The 21,322-nt window shown below is 36.5% G+C and overlaps 1 long non-coding RNA gene across 1 annotated transcript in view; it reads left to right on the top strand.

Annotated features, from left to right (window-relative positions):
* The window catches only part of LOC131998562 (uncharacterized), a 180,965-nt gene that overhangs the window by 19,395 nt on the left and 140,248 nt on the right, over window positions 1-21,322 (top strand). The window contains exon 2 of the long non-coding RNA XR_009398797.1: window positions 19,281-19,405. This is a non-coding gene — a long non-coding RNA (uncharacterized LOC131998562). The remainder of the gene's footprint in view (window positions 1-19,280; window positions 19,406-21,322) is intronic.

Below are 21,322 nucleotides of genomic sequence, written 5' to 3'. Positions count from 1 at the left end.
TTGTACATGCGTGTGTCCTCGTTAAGGGCAATCATGCGAAAAGTCATCATCAACAAAACTGTCAATTATCATGACAAGATAAATACTCAAGTTCATAAATTCCCATGACCTTGTCCAAAAAAGGGAGAAAAAATCCAAAAAAAAAAACTAATAAAAACCATTAAAAAGAATTTTTGTTTAAGCTCCTCAACAGTCACTCTATGTACAATATAAGTTTATAATTTAATTTAAAATAGTTGCTTTTCCCGTTTTACAAATTAAGACCATTTGTTGTTGTTGAATGACATGCATTAAATGAAGCATACGTGCGAACAACTCCTTAAAAGGGAAATTGATTATTATGGAATTTTTAAGAAAAATGGAAAGCATCTTCTTCTTCTTTCATTGGTATACCCACCACCAAAAATTGGGATATATTAATTTGATCGCCCTTTTTGTAGCTTATCGAAATATCCATTTCCGACCCTACAAAGTATACGTATGTCCATGTCCGTCCGTCTGACCGAGATCACGCTACAGTCTTTAACAGGTAAATACGTGCCAAGTTCGGCCGGACCGAATCTTGGGAAACAACCCCCATGGATTCTTCATCATTTTACTTTACGTACCAAATTTATGGCAACTAGTCAAATATTAAAGCTTTTAGGACCCACACATATAAGGCTATAGGCTCATTTGTACCTTACTTGCCACAGTGCACAGTGAGATAAAACCAAAAAAAGATCTAGTAAAAAATATGTCGTGTGAGAGCATATACAGATATCTCTTTGCAATATGGAATGGTAAGTCGAATGTCACCGAAACAAGACGAGACCTCAAGCAGACTTTTCTGTAGGAATTTTCAGCACTATCCAACAACAACAACAAATTTTAGAAATTGGACCACAAATAAACATTTTCGAAATACCAAGGTAATCAAATTTAGGAGCCTGGCCAAAAAGCACCCGGGCTACCTAGGGCCTTGAACTTTTGCACACGATCTCGCTAACACCTCAGCTTTAACCATTCCAAACTTCAAAAAGGTATCTCTACCCGTTCTCACACGTCATATATTTTTTTTTTGGTTCTATCCCACTGTGCGGTGGTTGGAAGTCGTAATGGAACATGAGGTGCAAAATTTAAGCCAAATTCGGACCAAAATTGCAGCTTCCAGAGGTTTTAGGTGTGAAATCGAGACATCAGACGGACAAGGCTCAGAAAGTCGGGACGATCAAGAATAAATATATTGGGTTGCCCAAAAAAGTAATTGCGGATTTTTCATATAGTCGGCGTTGACAAATTTTTACACAGCTTGTGACTCTGTAATTGCATTCTTTCTTCTGTCAGTTATCAGCTGTTACTTTTAGCTTGCTTTAGAAAAAAAGTGTAAAAAAAGTATATTTTATTAAAGTTCTTTCTAAATTTTATTAAAAATGCATTTACTATCTTTTAAAAAATCCGCAATTACTTTTTGGGCATCCCAATACTTACGGAGGTCGCAGATCAATATTTCGAGATCTTACAAACGGAATAACTTGATTAGTACATTCCCCATCCTATGGTGTTTTTTTTTTGCGTGTTAGGAAGGGAAAATGCTTTACTCACATGACGAGTATGCCTTTCGCCTTATGACGGACTCCGTTGTTTCCAATGGTACTGGCTTAAAAGATACCGTGTATCACCCCTGAGGATGAATTACTCCTCGGAACCGCTTTCGCATTACTTCGAGGGGAACCTCATATCTGGTAATAAATTATATCAACTTCGTTGTGTTTGCGTCCAGGCCTTCGCATTCATACTCTACGCCACTGCTTCCACGTCCAACCTCTTCCGCAGAACTTTATCGGCGTATCTCATCATCGCCTCCCAGATCTGCTTGTCTTTAAGCATCCCCTGGACTATTGTCCCAGACGAAACGTCGTCATTCGCTGTTTCCAGTTTCCTGAGTTATACAACTCACCTCTCGCAGTGGAAGAATGTATGTTCCACATCATCTGCTACCTCTTGCTCCTAATAAATGAACTTGCTAGAAGAGCATTTGCCCATTCTATGCAGGTTTTGCCGGAAGTAAACATGGCCTGTCAACATCTACGTCTATCGAAACCATTCCGGCTACCACAAGGTTTGCATGCTCCGCTACTGTCCTTAAGGATGATTTGAGCAGTCGTCCTCTGTACCAAGAGCTGGGATTTTGCTCGCCATGCTGTCTGCAGTGTACGGCCCCATATTTCGCTCCCATAGAGGAGGATGCTATTACATGTCTCCATTAAGAGTCTGCGCCTGCTCGGGAGATGCCCACTTGTGTTTGCCATCACTCGACTGAGTTGTGCCGCTATTCTCGCGGCCTTTCTACCGAATTTACTTTGCATAGGTTAGCTTTGTATACAGTCAGTTCGCCAGTATGCGTTCTATGCGCATATACACTTCCAATGAGATATATTTTCTCGTTAGAAGTAGCCACTAAGTCTTCTGCATCGCAAGTTGCGGGCCGTTGGAATCCAGCCACTCTTCTGCCATTAGCATCAATTGTCATAGTTTGCGCTCAGCACCTTCCGTGTCTCTTGCTGTGATGACTGCAGCTATGTAATCAGCATATCCTATTAAAAAGATACCCTCTTCATTTCTGTTTGCAGTATTCCATCATAACTGGCATTCCAAAGATCTGGTCCTAGTATGGAGCCTTGCGCCGTTGCTGATGTGACCTCCTATTCTCTCGTTCCATCCTGTTATGAAAGTAACTTATCATTATTCTCATCAAATACGCCGGCGGTATATTGAGGTTCTCTCTGAGTGCTTGAAGGACTTCAGACCATGTGAGGCTATTAAATGCGTTCTTCATATCCTTTCTTTGCCTAGCCGCCTCTACTGTCTCCACCACATCTCAGGGAGCACCGATCGTGGACATTTCTGCCTGTAAGTCAATTTGTCTCCCTCAACGATGGCGTCCTGAAGCCGCGGCTTCAAAAGTCGCTCCAAAATATTGCCGACCATATCCAGCATGCAGAATGGCCGTATGGGGCTGGGGATGTGGGTTCATTTTTGCCCTTGCTTATGGACACCAGCTTTTGTCTCTTCCATACCTCCGGAAAAACGCCCTCAAAAAGCCACCAGTTAAACATTCCTAGAAAAAATGCAGTTGCGTTTTTTGCTATCTGCCTTATGACCACTGCGGGTATTCCGTCGAGACCGGGGTTTTTTTCTGCTTTGAAGGCTGTGGACTGCATTTCTTAGCTCATCTTATATTGTCAGAGGGTTCTTCTTTTGCTTCCATGTATAGACCGTGTTCAGCCTCAGGCGTGCTTCTGTGGCGAGATCTCGTATATCTGCGTCTAAATTTAATCCCATTTTTTTGCTACTCAGCTATAGCGTTATTCTGCCAATGTGCTGCGGTTCTATTTGCCCTCCGCTGTTTAAGGTTTGGCTTGGATTTGTTACATCCGCACTCTATGATGCCTATCAAACGTCCCACTGTTGACAGAACGACTAATGCATGCTCTGACCGGTGGCCATGACGGTCAATTTCCTCAAGGAGTTTCAAGCTGGTCGCTTGTTGCGTAAGTTTCTGGCATACCCCACTCTGTTATCGTTCCGATAATTTCTTTGGGCGCAAGAGTGATGTACGGTATAGTGCTATCGCACTCGTGTCCTCTAAAAGTTTGGCGCATTTCCGCTGTTCGTTGATCTCTATTGTCGCCTTTGGTTTTAGGTCCTACGCAAAAGGGTGCCCTTGAGGGATTCGCCGAACACGTCCTCATTCCCATCTTTGCCCATTACGAGGAGAATCGCACCCGTTTTGGTCTTCTGAACAGAACGGATGGCGACTTCAGCTCCCTCTGGTTTAGCATTTCGCTTAAGGTCCCTCGGCGTGGCCTCCGGTCGCTGCCTAGGTCTGTCGGGTTTCTTCCTTTCGGCCGTTTTCGCTGGTTTCATTTCTTAAGCGTTGTCCTCATTCTTGCTGGGGTAATCATCGGCTGCAGTTGGTGCGCTCGTGAGTCGCGAGTGCTTCGTGATCATCTCGTGATTGTCTCGTGATTCATTATTTTCTCGTTAGTAGTGCACGAGTAAAGTTTTTTTCTCCCCAGCGTGTGTGAACGTTAGTTGATATAAAAAAGTCGTGCGTTAGCGTGCATGAGTAGCATTTTTTTTCGAGAACGTCCGTGAGTGAAAAATCACTCACGCGCACATTACTACTTCTGAGTTAATTAAAAAAAAAAATTATTCCAGATGGAGTTCAAGCGAAATAGTGTGATTGTGTTGTAGCGGACTTGAGAATCACTACCGGCTATTGTTGGCGAACTTAAACACCTTAAAGTGAAAAAAATATTGCGTATCGCAACATAAATCCTTATAACGATATTGGTAGAGTTGCCAAAGGCTATGTTGGCTCTTCCACAAAAAAACTGCAATAACACCTGAAATGTGGCAATCAAGTGGCTTTAAATCTTAATAGACTTTCCTCTCAGTGTATCAAAGTATAAATAATCACTTTATCTATTTACGATTCATAATTAAAATTGACAATTCCGCCTCCACTCAATTGACACCTTTCACACAGTGAAATAATGATGCTGCTTGTTTACAATCCTCATGCCTGTCAGTCCGTCTTGGCTGGTATTCACAACTTTGTTTGTAGTATTTTTTTGTTTTTGGTTTCTCTTTCAAAATTTTCAACTCAAATGATTAATGAGAGCTGTGGGGTTTTATTTGCATGTTTGTTAAGACACAAAAAATTTAAATCAATCAAATTGTGATAATTCTAAATATGTTTTGCTTATGCTTTATAACTTGAGATTTATTTAAACAGTTGTGTTGTGCAAACACGACCACACAACTACAATGAATTCAAATCAAATCAAAAAGAGTTTAATGAACTTTGAGCTATGTTCGTTGGTAGGCAAATAAACTATTATGGGGGTGTTTGGAAGGAAGAAGTTGGAGGAAATTGCAAATAATTCCAGGAATTCGGAGAAAATTGCCATTGATAAGAATTTTTTATCGCAATGAAATGTTTGGTAGCTGATATATTAAAATTGACATTGAAAGAAAGTAAAAGGCACTAAGTTTGGCCGGGCCGAACTTTGGATATAAGGTATAATATATATACCTTAGGTATATATATTAACTACATTTCGACAAAATCAAAATTTCAACAAAATCGGCCAACAAATGCGCAATATATGGGTGTGAAAGGTTTAAAATTGGATGATCGGTATATTTAGCAACTATATCGAAATATATTCCGATCTGAACCATACTCCTCAGTGTCGACGAAGAGCCTAAGAAAATTAGCATTGCCAATTTTCAGTGATAATTGCGCCTTCTATGGGCCTAAGACCTTAAATTCGGAGATCAGTCTATATGGGGTCTCAGGGACGTAGCCAGGGGAGGAGCCTCGGACCCGAGCACCCCCCCCCCCACCCAAAGTGATTTTGTCTTAAGAAAAAATTTAAATTAAATTTATTCCAATCAAAAAAAAAAAAATCAGTAAAATTTTTTAAAATGACAAAATTTCATTTTAATATTATTCCACAAAGACAATGTTTTGCTGAGCCCAGGGCCGCCTTAAAACTATTTTTCCTAAGGACATAATTGTAACGAAATTCTACGTATAAACTAATTTTTAATGAAAAATTTTCTAAACAAATTAAATAAAAGATTTTAGCGTCACATTCTCTAATGATAAAATTTCAACAAGATCCGGGTCTCCCTCGAAATTATTTTTTAAAGATCAAATAGCTTTCAATTTTTCTTCTAAAGACAACATTTTACTTAGCTTATTCTAAGGACAAACTTTCTATAAGAAATTATTTTTTTATGGACTAAATACTCTCTAAAGGCAACCTAACCCCGAAATTATTTTTATACCCACCACCGAAGGATGGGGGTATATTCATTTTGTCATTCCGTTTGCAACACATCGAAATATCCATTTGTGACCCTATAAAGTATATATATTCTTGATCAGCGTAAAAATCTAAGACGATCTAGACATGTCCGTCCGTCTGTCTGTTATAATCACGCTACAGTCTTCAAAACAACAGAGATATTGAGCTGAAACTTTGCACAGATTCTTTTTTTGTTCATAAGCAGGTTAAGTTCGAAGATGGGCTATATCGGACTATATCTTGATATAGCCCCTATATAGACCGATCCGCCGATTTAGGGCCTTAGGCCAATAAAAGCCACATTTATTATCCGATTGTGCTGAAATTTGGGGCAGTGAGTTGCGTTAGGCCCCTCGACATCCTCAGTCAATATGGCCCAGATCGGTCCAGATTTGGATATAGCTGCCATATAGACCGATCCTCCGATTTAGGGTCTTAGACCCTTAAAAGCCACATTTATTATCCGATTTTGCTGAAATTTGACTCTAGGTCATTGGACATCAATGACACCTTCTCTTATTTTACAAGTATCTCCAATAAATTAGAACACTTTAGGAATTATAAAGACATGATGGAAATTAAAGGCATATACGACAATAGTTAGATGCAATGTTTACGGGACATCTTTTTCATAAAAAACGGAATTTCCATTAATTTTAATTAAGTTGCTTAATGTGTTCAGTGTGTTTGCGTAAAATTTGTGGAAGTAAAAGTTACTTAAAACCAATAGACCGACACAAACAATAACTCGTTGAAATCATAAAACTAGTTTGAGAGCAAAACAAGTTATAGTCCGATTCGGACCATAAATGAATCCTGATTGACATTGTAGAAGTCACTGTGTAATATTTCAGTTCATTCGGATAAGAATTGCGCCTTGTAGGGGCTCAAGAAGCAAAATCGGGAGAAAGGTTGATATGGGAGCTGTATCAAGCTATTAATCGATTCTGACCATACTAGACACGTATGTGTCATGAGAGAAGCCCTTGTACAAAATTTCAGCCAAATCGGATGAGAATTGCGCCCTCTAGAGGTTCAAGAAGTCAAGATCCCAGATCGGTTTATATGGCAGCTATATCAGGTTCTATATCGATCTACGCCATACTAAGCACAGTTATTGGAAGTCATAACAAAACACCTCATGCAAAATTTCAGCGAAATCGGATAGGAATTTCGCGCTCTATTGGCTCAAGAAGTCAAAATCCAAGATCGGTTTATATGACAGCTATACCAGATTATGAAACGATTTAAATCATACTTAGCACAGTTGTTGAAAGTAATAGCAAAACACTACGTGCAAAATTTCAGTTAAATCGGACGAGAATTGCGCCCTCTAGAGGCTCAAGAAGTCAAGACCCCAGATCGGTTATATGGCAGCTATATCAAAATATGGACCGATTTAAACCATACTAAGCGTAGTTATTGGAAGTGATACCAAAACACTACGTGCCAAATTTCAATAAAATCGGATAAGAATTGCGCACTCTAGAGGTTCAAGAAGTCAAGACCCAAGATCGGTTTATATAGCAACAATATCAAAACATGGACCGATATGTCCCATTTACAATACCAATCGACCTACACTAATAAAAAGTGTTTGTGCAAAATTTCAAGCGGCTAGCTCTATTCCTTCGGAAGTTAGCGTGCTTTCGACAGACAGACAGACTGACGGACATGGCTAGATCGATATAAAATTTCGCGACGATCAAGAATATGTATACTTTATGGGGTCTCAGACGAATATTTCGAGTAGTTACAATCAGAATGACGAAATTAGTATACCCCCCATCCTATGGTGGAGGGTATAAAAATTCAGATATCTTTACAAAATTCACAGTAAAATAAGAATTTCGAAATTTTTTGATTTTTATAAATGTGGGTTGGCCCCCCAAAATAAAATCATGGCTACGTCCTTATAGGAGCTATATGAAGATATTGTCCGCTCTAGACCATATTCGAAACAAATATCGAGGGTCGTAAGACAACTCACTGTGGGGGGTATATTCATTTAGTCATTCCGTTTGCAACACATCGAAATATCAATTTCCGACCCTACAAAGTATATACAATATTTTTCGGATCGTCGTAAAATTCTAAGACGATTTAACGATGTCCGTGTCTCTGTCCGTCCGTCTGTTGTAATCACTCTACAGGCTTCAAAAATTGAGCTGCAATTTGGCACAGATACGTCTCTTTGATGCACGCTGATTAAGTTTTTGAACGGTCCAAATCGGACAATATTTGGATATAGCTTCTAGATGCCCATAAATGCTTTATTTTTCATCCGCTGAAATTTGGAGCAGAGAGTAGTTTTAGGCCTGGTTCAGATCGGACTATATTTAGATATAGCTGCCATATAGACCGATCCTTCTATAAGGGGTCTGAAGGCCATAAAAGCTTTATTTTTTATACGATTTCGCTGAAATTTGGAATAGTGCGCAGTTTAAGCCTCACAATATCCAAATATAGTACAGGACTATATTTAGATATAGCTGCCATGTAGATCAATCTCCAGATAAAGGGTCTGAAGCCCATAAAAGCAGTATATTTTTTTACCAATTTCGCTGAAATTTGAAACTGAGTAGTTTGACGCCTCCCAGCATATGACCCAAATATGGTTCAGATCGGACTATATTTGGATATAGCTGCCATATTGACCGAACTGCCGATAAAGGGTCTGAAGCCCTGCCGGTCGCATAGACCGATATGCCGGTTAAGGGTGTGAAGCTCATAAAACTTTATTTATTACCCGATTTTGTTGAAATGTGAATTACAAAATCCAACTGTGACTTATATTTATTAGACCACTCAATTTCCGTTCCGAATTTGGGTGCATAAGTTATCCAACTGTCACCAGATTGTGGCGAAAGGGGTTTACACATACACCCGAGGTGGTGGGTATCCAAAGTTCGGCCCGGCCGAACTTAATGCTTTTTATTTGTTTATTTCTTTTTAATTTTTGTTCGCCAATAAACATTTCATGCATTATCGTCCGTTTTGATTTATATCCCCATTATCTTTGACATTTACTTAAAAATTATTTTTACACTAACATCATCCTAAGAAAAAATAGATAATAAATCTTCATACTCCATATTGAAAACTATAAAAAAAAACCCATACAAATCATAAATTCACTAAAGTCTTGGCAGAAATCTTTTATTTTTATTGCTAAAACACTAGACTACAAAAATGTAAAGCTTTTACAGATGATGTAAGGGTTTGCCAAGCTCAGAAAATCATCGTCATTTTATAATAATCACAATTTTCGTTAAAAGAATGGAAAAGGAAAGAGTTTTCAAATGCCATTGTCTTCTTCCTAAGAAAACATTAAACGCCAATAAGTGTTGCTTAAAGCCCTTTCTACGCATTTCATAATGAACGTATAGTACTCAAATGTCGATGAAAGAATTTCAATGTTCTTACCACTAATTCCCTTACCTCCTCCGCTCTGCAAGTGCAACCATAATACGTAATGAAGCGATAATCGTAAAATCAATAAAGTTGATGGCATGAACTCGTTGAAAAGCAAGAAAGCGAAAAAATCATTTCGCATAAATTGAAATTGTAACGAAAATTGGAAGGCATTCGGTAATGGAGCCAGTTGTAGATGGCTGGAAATGTTTGTGGAAGTAATTAGAGGCAAGTGCTTTTTTGTGCTGTTGTTTTGGTACTTCATTCTTTGCTTGTTTTCTGGCAGGCTCGATAACAGAACCAACCCCACCTCCTCTACCATCAGCTAACATTTCATATTCAATTACAAATTACAAGAAAAAAAAACGCACAAAATTCCCTATAATGAGTTTGAAGAAATTACAAATTGCCAGAGATCAATTGGTTGCTTGCTTGCGATAAGGGAAACAGGCAAATCGATAGATGTATGTAATGGGGAAGGGTTCTTAGGGAAATGTTAATGATGACGCTGAAAAAGTTTTCAACATTTAAATGCCTTAAGTCAGGGCGTCTGACTGACACTGTTGAGCCCCTTCTTCTCCTAAACCAAATTACTGCTAGGAATGAATGAAATCTCTTTCTCTCACCCTTTGTACTCCTGGGGGGAAACGTTTGCTGTAGTGGGATATGATGCCGAGTCTTCAAACACTCAAATTTACTGCAATCACATCTAATTTAATCAAATTTACTTAAGTGTTGAATAAATGAATTGAATGCGGCATATACAAACACACTCAGGCAGACATAGGGACAGAGGTTAAAATCATTTGCTTCAAGAATGAAATAAGTAAAATTTAAGCCACAAAATATAAAGCAATAATAAAGATGAAATAATGTTAATGTTTGCTAAAAGGTCTTCTGATGGTGGTACAACACTTTTTTCTATTAGTATAACAGTTATTTTATTAGAATATGTAGCAGTTTTTAGATGGGCATAAGAGTAAACTGAAATGGAATGAAACAAAATAATAGCTTTCATTTATGTAAAGCAACTGTATAACAGTAAAATCAAAAATATTTGAGAACTTCTTTGGAATCATATAGCGCCACTAAATTAATAAATAACAATTGTCCTATGTGTATAACAGTTTGTTCTTAATATAACGTTTATTTTAGCTGATTATATCCCAGATACTTAACTTAAATTTGCTATAAGCTTCGTATTTAAATAAATATTGGTTAAACATTTACAAAATCTGTTTTATGACAAAAGGAACAAAATCCTATTTCAAGCATGGAACCACAAGTATACAAACAGAAATATTAACAGTTATACAACTGTTATACAGTCATATTCATTTGAAAAAAATAGAAGAAAAAAAATAATTTTATAATTTATTTACAATAAATAAATTAGTATAACTGTTGTATAACTGTTAATATTTCTGTTTGTATACTTGTGGTTCCATGCTTATTGTAAATAAATTATAAAATTATTTTTTTTTCTTCTATTTTTTTCAAATGAATATGACTGTATAACAGTTGTATAACTGTTAATATTTCTGTTTGTATACTTGTGGTTCCATGCTTGAAATAGGATTTTGTTCCTTTTGTCATAAAACAGTTTTTGTAAGTGTTTAATAGTTAGTTTAATAGAATGTATAACAGTTTTAACATATGTATTATAGAGAACTGATATAAAATTAAACAATATACAATAATAACTTTCTTTGAGTTTCAGTTTTAATAATTGTGTTGTATTAATTAGGGTGTGGTTTTGTTTTTTAGTCGGTCGAAAACAGTTTGGAGATTTAACTTGAACTATTTACAGCAATTAAATTATAATATAGCAGTTGTTGTAGGTTTATAACATTTATTATCATTTTTTTTTTAATGTAAAACAGTTGTGCCATGCTTATAATAGTGGACTCAAATAAAATCATACATTATAATATTCGTTAAAAATTTTGCAGCCGTATAACAGTTTGCTTTACTGATTGTTTGTTTTTAAGAAAGTAACAGTTAATTATCTGATAAAATAATTCAGGACTTTGTTTGAAAGTCATCTGGAGGTTGTAAACAGTTTGTGTAAGATAATAATAGTTAGTTTATTAGAAAATATGGCCGTTTTCTATGTGCATAACAGTGAACTCAAATGAAATGAAACAAAATAATAACTTGCATATACAGTGCAATGAGATAATAATATAACAGTTATCCTAGAAGTATAATAGTTAACAATCGTATTACAGTTTGCTGTGTAAGATTACGTAGTAAATAAACAGTAAATTTATGTGACGCAAAAAATTTTTAATGCCAAGCTTTATTTAACATAAAATTATTTTACTAAAATCTTAAAATAATGGAATTTTGACTTATGCCTTTCTTGTAGCAGATTCATTATACGCTCTCAACCGAAGCTTAAATCAATTCAATTGAATATGAGGGTATCAATGAAAATGTAAACAAATCTAAGAGACAAAAAAAAAAAATAAACAAACGATTGCTACTTTTCTGAAGAAACGTAAAGGAGAAATATCAAAAGTAATTGCCTGAAGAGTGTGGGGTATTTAAGCGGGTATGAGCCACCACACAAAATCTAAGGGAACTTGACTGAGTGTGGTTGTTGGGGTGCCGAGGGTACTATGATCTATGAGCTTCCTCAAATTCATTTCAAACACTTCAGGCCAACATTATTTGTAATCACTTCATCGTAAAGTAATTGTGGAGTATTATGAAATAAAAATTTTCAGCTTAAGTAGTTGAATAAACATTGGCCGCAAGTGGGGATGGAAAATAAAAACAATTACCCCAGCCAACCGTACACAATTACTGGCATACAATCATATTTTTACTAATGTTATTAGTTTTTGTTATTAATAACAAATCATTAGAAAAATATATCATATTGGAGAATTTAATCTTCAATAATAGCTGCCCCATCATCTTTGTGTGATATCAGAGAAGCGGCAATGATTAACATGGTGTGTCATAGAAATATTTATGCGTTGTACTCTACAGCAGAGGATGGCGATTTGTTTTTGTCTCAGTGGAAATAGAGAAATGCGTACTGAGGCATCATCACTAATCATTTGGAAACTTTCCTGCAAAAGGTGTACGCGATTTTGTAAAATCGAAACGGATAGCTTTTTGAGAGCTTGGAGTCTTTACACAGCCCAGCCATTGCACTTAAAAAATTGTCTTTTAGAAAATTCCTAAATTTTGCTAAGCAACTGAGGGTACTTAAAATTCGTTTTGACCAAAATTTCTGAAAAATGTTTTCTCTTTTTCTTCCTTCTTGCATTACTTACTGCCAATTAGTTTTTTCTACAAAAATAAAAATGCCTTGTAATGAAATCAAAAATTAATTGGTTTTTCAATATCATATATCGAAAGAAAAAAATCCAGCTTTATTTCAAATCCATACTTATAACTCTCCTCCTGCTTCTGGTCCCTCCTCTCTGAATCATCTATCACCCAATATCACAATGTGCTTTCGTTTATTTGTACTTTATCAATTCGAACAATTCCTACTTCTGTTGGCCCTCTTCCATCATAAGCTGAAATTAATGATTTATTTTTATAGACAAATAATAATCGTGACAGAATGATGACGTTGCCAAAGTTATTGAGACTATGTATCCGTTACCAAATACACAATGAATAAAAATATGAAAAAAGAAGCAAATATCAAAAAAAGAACACAAAAAAGCAACTTTAAAGCCGCACATAACTTTTGGACATGAATTGGCAAAATAAGAGAAAAATTCTTTGAAATCCTAAGAAAGAAAAAACAAATAATTTTACAATAAACATTCGAAGTTTCATATTTTGCCTGTCATTTCTTTTTGCAAAAAGTAAGAAGTTGAAGTATTGCTGTTTCCTTAAGGTATTTAAATATTTTCTTTTGTGCTTTAAAAGGGGCTACAAGAAATTGGCTACATTTTTGCAAACTTAAAAAAAGAGGTAAATTTGGTACCGTGGGATTAGATTTAACAAAAAAACCAGCAAGGAAATGCAAATTTCGGTCGGATCCGACTAAATGATACCCTACACCCTACATGTCGGATGAAAGATATATAAGGGAGCTATATCTAAATCTGAACCGCTTTTAATGAAATTTTGCACAAGTATTTAAACATCAAATAAAAGATTTAATGCAAAATTTTGCAAAGATCGGACTAAAATTGTGGCTTCTATAGCCTTCGAAGGCCATATCGGATGAAAGATATATATGGGAGCTGTATCTAAATCTGAACCGGTTTTTATGCAATTTTGCACACATATTGCAATTGTTTCATTTGACATTATAAAACATCTCATGCAAAATTTTTTTAAACATCGGACCAAAGTTGTAGCTTCAAAGGCCATATCGGATGAAACATATATATGAGAAGTTTATCTAAATCTGAACCGATTTTTGCACTCGTATTGGGACGTTAAATAAAACATCTTGTGCATAATTTTGTAAAGATCGGACCAAAATTGTGGCTTCTACAGTTTTAATAGGACATATCGGATGAAAGATATGTATGGGAGCTATATCAAAATCTGAACAGATTTTGCTCAAAATCAATAGCGTTCGTCTTTGGACCAAAAAATTGACTTGTGCAAAATTTTGTAACAGTCGGACGACAAATGCGACCTATACCTTGATTACAAGAATACATGGACTGACAGACTGACAGACAGACGGACAGACAGGCATAGCTACATTGAATCAGGAAGTGATTCTAAGCCGTTCGGTATAGCTCTTCTCATTCTTAGTGTTGCAAAAAAATGCACAAAGTTGTACCACAATGGTGGTGTAGGGTATAAAACATAAAACAAGTAAGGATAGCGAATGGTGCCGACTATATAATACCCTACACCTAACCTGCAAGTATAAAGTGGGTGGCATAATAAACAAGTAAAAGCGCGCTAAGTTCGGCCGGGCCGAATCTTATATACCATCCACCATGGATCGCATTTGTCGAGTTCTTTTCCCAGCATCTCTTCTTAGGCAAAAAAAAGGATATGAGAAAAGATTTGATCTGCTATTAGAGCGATATTAAGATATGGTCTGGTTTGGACCACAATTAAATTATATTTATGTTGGAGACCTGTGTAAAATGTCAGCCAATTCGAATAAGAATTTCGCTCTTTGTGGGCTCAAGAAGTAAAATAGAGAGATCGATTTATATGGGAGCTGTATCGGGCTATAGACCGAGGAGGCTCAAGAAGTCAAGATCCCAGATCGGTTTATATGACAGCTATATCAGGTTATAGACCGATTTGAACCATGCTTGGCACAGTTGTTGGATATCATAACGAAATACTTCGTGCGAAATTTCATTCCAATCAGATAAGAATTGTGCCATCTAGAGGCTCAAGAAGTCAAGACCCAAGATCGGTTTATATGACAGCTATATAAGGTTATGGACCGATTTGAACCATACTTGACACAGTTGTTGGATGTCATAAGTAAACACGTCGCGCAAAATTTCATTCCAATCGGATAAGAATTGCGCACTCTAGAGGCTCAAGAAGTCAAGACCCAAGATCGGTTTATATGGCAGCTATATCAGGTTATGAACCGATTTGAACCATACTTGGCACAATTGTTGGATATCATAACAAAACACGTAGTGCAAAATTTCATCCTAATCGGATAAGAATTGCGCACTCTAGAGGCTCAAGAAGTCAAGACCCAAGATCGGTTTATATGGCAGCTATATCAAAACATGGACCGATATTGCCCATTTACAATACCAACTGACCTACAACTAATAACAAGTATTTGTGCAAAATTTCAAGCGGCTAGCTTTACTCCTTCGGAAGTTAGCGTGCTTTCGACAGACAGACGGACGGACGGACGGACGGACGGACGGACAGACGGACGGACATGGCTAGATCGACATAAAATTTCACGACGATCAAGAATATATATACTTTATGGGGTCTAAGACGAATATTTCGAGTAGTTACAATCAGAATGACGAAATTAGTATACCCCCCATCTTATGGTGGAGGGTATAAAAATTAAGTGGCTGTCTTTTAATAAATAAGTCTTTATGGGCTCAAGACCCTGGTGATCTGTGTATATGGCAACTTTATGCAAAGGGGCTTAGGTCGAAGTCGTTGCTCAGGATGTTCACTGCTGTAATTCTGGCGACTCCCACCTAGTGTAACGTTGTGCCCTGAAGAGATAAGTCTCACACAGATAAAAATAATTTTGAAAAACAACCACTTTTGTCAAAAAAACGACAACGAAATTTGTTAATTTTCCTGCAACAATTTATTTTGAATGCGAGCGACCGCAATTACCAATTTGTTGTTGAAAGTCACTGTTTGCAAGCCAAGATATAACATCAAAAGCAATATTTTTTGACCGGCCAGGTGATTCCAACCAAGTTTTGTGAGTACTTAGTGGCATGGTTGTACGCGAATTTTAACAACTAACTTGAAAATCCACAACATTTCAATTATTTTGTCTGTCAAGACACTACAAACTTACTTCAACTAATAAAGTCTTCATTTCAATGGAAAAGTTTCATATACAAATTTGGTAGTTAGATTTTTCTGCGCAGGGAGGATACTCGAGAAGTTGCAGGGCAAGAGCGAAAAGTATTTCCTTGAGAAGGTGCCAAATATCGCACCATACTCGTTCATGAGATTCAAAGTTTGCCCTTACACTGAAATGATCTGAAAGCTCAAATTTCAGGTGTTTGTCTGTTCGGAAAGGGTTTGCAGATTTAGCGTGGCTACAATGTATGGGTTGGGTGATGGATCAATAAATCATGATTTCTTCATTGATGACTTGGAGGTCGTCTTCCCTTTGGGTTAAACACATCCCAAATTTTCCTGCACCCCCGGCTTTAAAGAGATGTGTCCAAATTTGTCCACATATGTGGGCACCTCATTAGACTTCTAAGTGAATATAGCGTTTTTCAGGCGGAATCTTCATAGTCAGTTACTCAGGTTTGTGTCACTGATAAATACTGGCCATGCTGCGAAATCAGTGAGCCAACTCCCTATGCTACCATCACTACGATAATTGAGCATGGGTTGATGTTATGAGTTGCAGAGTGGCAATAGCCCTGTGTCTGAGTTTCTCGTGAAGGAGAAAGATATCTTTCCTAAGCTGAAGAAGTACAACCCCAGGGTATAGGGCAATGGAATATCAGTTTGTTGACAGGACAGGGACGGGTTTGTTGAAATGAAATGAAATTTACAACTTACTTTATACAACTTTTTTTTTATAGATTTTTATTAAAATTTTCCATGAATTTTTTTTTTATAATAACTTGATTTTACTTTAGTTTTCTAATTTAACTGTATTCTTTTCCATGAATTTTATTTTTATTAATTAAATAATAACGGTAGGAGGAGAGAAAAAGGTCTGTCAACCACAACAGCTCAGTGCTTGCGACGACGCGAAACAGTATTACAATTCTCTACACTTTCAAACCAACATATTGGGTTGCCCAAAAGTAATTGCGGATTTTTCATATAGTCGGCGTTGACAAATTTTTTCACAGCTTGTGACTCTGCAATTGCATTCTTTCTTCTGTCAGTTATCAGCTGTTACTTTTAGTTTGCTTTAGAAAAAAAGTGTAAAAAAAGTATATTTTATTAAAGCTCATTCTAAGTTTTATTAAAAATGCATTTACTTTCTTTTAAAAAATCCGCAATTACTTTTTGGGCAACCCAATATTTTATTCATTCATTCTACCCAGGATTCACTAACAGAAGGTTAGGTCACTTGCGAAAACATAAAGTGCATAGGCCCCATGAACATCATTAAGGATGTAAAATCTGCCGATTGAAAGTGGCATCAAATAGGAGAATACGTAAACAAAGAAGGAATGTAAAAAGAGAACAAGTTGACATCCTCAATGCCAAGTACGGCCAGAAAATTAAAAAATTGTATATCGGTTGATCACTTGGCTTCACCTTATTCAGTGAATCCTGCGTTCAACCATACATTTTGTAAATCATTTAAATACCCCTAGAATTTTCCACTAAACTTATTCCAAAACTTTTGACTTGTTAAATATCCGTGTTTTGATTAATTGAGCCAATCGGCTAAGCATAATCCCACAAATTTTTGGCCCTCAACCGAAATAGTAAAAGTGATGAAATTGTGAAAAACATTGTGAAATTCATTTGTTTAAACACCGCAAACAAAACACGAGTTTTCGCATGTAAAGTAAAACGAATAACCGTCAAAATGTCCGTATTTGGATTTTGGATTTTGCATCGTTTAGTAATAATCTGTCAACAGCGAAGTCTATTACATGAGTCATAAAACTAGTGACACTGAATGGAAATATTCCAGCTATGAGCTTGAAGTGTTAGTAATCATAGAACCCTTGAAGAAGTTAAGGGTTTGTCTCATAGAAATTCGATTTAAGCTAGTCTCAGATTGCAATGTACTAGGGTTGCTGGTCGGGTATTATTCCTACAAGAATACCATTATGTTATTGAACATCGCATCGGAACACAGATGAGACATGTAGACGCTTTTAGCAGACACCCAATAATGATAATCGACGAACAAAATTTGACGTCAAGAAAAAAGCCGTTTACAAATAGAAGACGAAAATCTCAGCATAATACGAGAAAATTAAAAAGATTAAACCGACTTCAGGAATTAATTTATGAAAGGAGATAACTTATACAAACTTGTTGACGATTGCGAATTGATTGTTGTACCAAAGGGAATGCGTAGCGAGATCATTAGAAACGCTCATGAGCGAAGACACTTCTCTGTTAAGTTAAGTCAAAAGAGTTGATTTTTAATCCAAAATTAGAAGAGAGTATTTCATTCCAAAATTAGAAGAGAGAATCCTGAAGCGGATATCGAACGGTATCCCTTGTATAGTTTCAAACCAGAAACGTGACAAACAAGAAGGTGAACTAAGGCCGATACCGAAAAACGACACTCCATTACATACTAACCATATCGATTTTCTTGGACCTCTTCAATCAACCTGCAAACTTTACAACCACATTTTTGCCTTGATCGACAGTTTAACTAAATTTTTGTTGGTTATATCCCACCAAGGCAACTTCTGCAAAAGAAGCTATTTTCCTATTAACTACCCAAAGTACCATTTTTGGTAACCCTGAAATGATATTTTCCGACCGTGGGTCAGCATTAACGAGTGATGGACTTAGGACCTACTGTGATGGCATTACCCATATTAAAATCACCACAGGACTTCCTCGTGCTAATGGTCAAATTGAAAGATTAAACTTTATCATCATATCCATAGCTTATAAACTCATCATACTAGCGAAGCGCAAATACAACACCATTTCAACTACTAAGTGGAATGAAAATGAAAACTAAAGAAGATTTGAAATTGAAAGAACTGCTCGATCTTTAACTTATTGCTATTTACGACGAACAACGAGAAGCTATACGATATTCTGCAAAGCAACAAATTTTTGCCATACAGGAGTTTTTAATCGAAAACGTAAACCTGCGATTCAATACAACGAGAACGACATCGTAGCAATTAAACGGACTCAATTAGGAGGTGGTCTTAAGCTTAAACCAAAGACTTTGGGACCATATAAAATTGCTAGAATCAAAACGAACAATACAACAGGATGTGATCAACATTGGTAGCAGTGAAGGACCTCAACATACGACATCTTGCGCTGAATTGGCCGAGTTGTGGGAAGAGAGAAAAATATGACTGCACATGCGTCAATCAACCACCACAGTTCAGTGCTGGCGACGACGCGAAACGGTAAAGACTTGCCAATACAATTCCCTACACAATTCCCAATATATTTTATTCATACATGCTACAATACATTTTGTAAATCATTTAAATACCCCTAATATTTTCCATTAAACTTATTCTTAAACTTTTGACTTACTAAATATCCTTGTTTTGATTGATTGATTCAATCAGGTAAGCATAATACCACATTACTGTGGTTTTACTTTTGTTCTCTAATATTATTTTAAAAACTTTTATTTTTTTTAAGTTTTCTAATTTAATTGTATTTTTTTTTTGTTTTCAGGATATCATAACCAATTTTCATAGTGAAATCAAATATAACAGAAAAAGTGCAATTTAAATAAATGGAAAAGTTCAATAAAAGCATTTGAACCAAGTTCATCGTGGTAATAAGAATAAAAAGAAAAAGTAAACAAACATAACATTTTTGTTTGAAAAAATTTATTAGTGATTTAAAACAATGTCGTTTTATTTCAATAAAAAAAATTAATTATGTAAAAAAGTAACTAAATTAATTAATTATATTTAAAACAAGTAAAAACGTGTTAAGTTCTGCTGGGCCGAATCTCATATACCCTCTATCATGGATCGCATTAGTAAATTCTTTGCCCGGTATCTCTTTATAGGCAAAATAAGGATAAAGGATACAAATTTCTATGCTATTGGTGCCAACCGTAGCGCAGAGGTTGTCCGCCTTTGATGCTGAACGCCCTTATCACTTCTGCTGGCGACATTTGTTAGGTACATTGCCATGTAAAAACTTCTCCTTAAAAAGGTGTCGCTCTGCGGTATGCCGCAGAGGCCTCTCATCATTAAGCTTGAAACTTGAATCGGACGGCACCCAGTGATGTATGAGAAGTTTGCCCTTGTTCCTTAATGGATTGTTAATGGGCAAATTTGGATTGCATTTTTGCTATTGCAGCTATATCCGATTATGCACCAGTTCGGGCCATACTTGGTTTGCATGGCGAAGGTCGAAGTCATTGTGACAATTTTCAATAAATCGGATAAAAACTGCTCCCCCTGGAGGCTCAAGAAGTATAATTGGGCGAACGGTTTATATGGAGAGCTATATCAAGTATTGGACCGATCGAGACCATACTTGGTTCATCTGTTGAATGTCACAGCAGACGATATTGTGTCAAATTTTAGCTAAATCGGATAAGAAATATAATGTGGATGTCGTTTTATATTGGACCAATTTGGCCCATTAACAATCCCAGTTGACCTACATTAATTAGAAGTATTGGTGCAAAATTTCAATCTGGTAGCTTTACTTCCGCGAAAGTTATCGTGCTATCGACAGACATATGGCCTGCGCAAATATTGTACAACATTGTATGAGACAATTGAGAACTGAGTAAAACAGATAAACAAGTCATCAAGTAACGAGATGAGTGAATGCATAAAATTAGCCCTTCAGCAAAAGGAAAGATTGATTCGGATTTTAGTGAGTGCACTTTGCACAATGCATGTATTCTGCTTTCGTACTACGAAATTCGTACGAAGGCAACGTGGTTGATTTGGCAAAAGCATGGGTAAACACACACACACGCCTGTGATCAGTTCATATTTTGACAACTAAAAGCGTGCTATGTTCGGCCGGGCCGAATCTTATATACCCTCCACCATGGATCGCATTTGTCGAGTTCTTTTCCCGGCATCTCTTTTTAAGCAAAAAAATGAAATTAGAAAAGATTTGCTCTGCTATTAGAGCGATATCAAGATATAGTCCGGTTTGGACCAAAATTAAATTATATGTTGGAGACCTGTGTAAAATGTCAGCCAATTTGAATAAGAATTGCGCCCTTAGTGGCCTCAAGAAGTAAAATAGAGAGATGGATTTGTATGGGAGCTGTATCGGGCTATAGACCGATTCAGACCATAATAAACACGTATGTTAATGGTCATGAGAGAATCTGTCGTACAAAATTTCAGGCAAATCGGAGAATAATTGCGACCTCTAGAGGCTCAAGAAGTCAAGATCCCAGATCGGTTTATATGGCAGCTATATCTAGTTATGAACCGACTTGTACCTTATTTGACTAAATGAAAATTTCATTCCAATCGGATAAGAATTGGGCCCTCCAGAGGCTCAAGAAGTCAAGACCCAAGATCGGTTTATATGGCAGCTATATCCGGTTATGGACCGATTTGAACCATACTTGGCACAGTTGTTGGATATCATAACAAAACACGTCGTGCAAAATTTCATTCCAATCGGATAAGAATTGCGCACTCTAGAGGCTCAAGAAGTCAAGACCCAAGATCGGTTTATATGGCAGCTATATCAGGTTATAAACCGATTTGAACCATACTTGGCAC

The sequence above is a fragment of the Stomoxys calcitrans genome, chromosome 1 (genome assembly GCF_963082655.1).
Source record: "Stomoxys calcitrans chromosome 1, idStoCalc2.1, whole genome shotgun sequence".
NCBI classification, from domain to species: domain Eukaryota; kingdom Metazoa; phylum Arthropoda; class Insecta; order Diptera; family Muscidae; genus Stomoxys; species Stomoxys calcitrans.
Note: the sequence above shows the minus strand (reverse complement) of the source record. Positions and strands in the feature narration are given on the sequence as shown.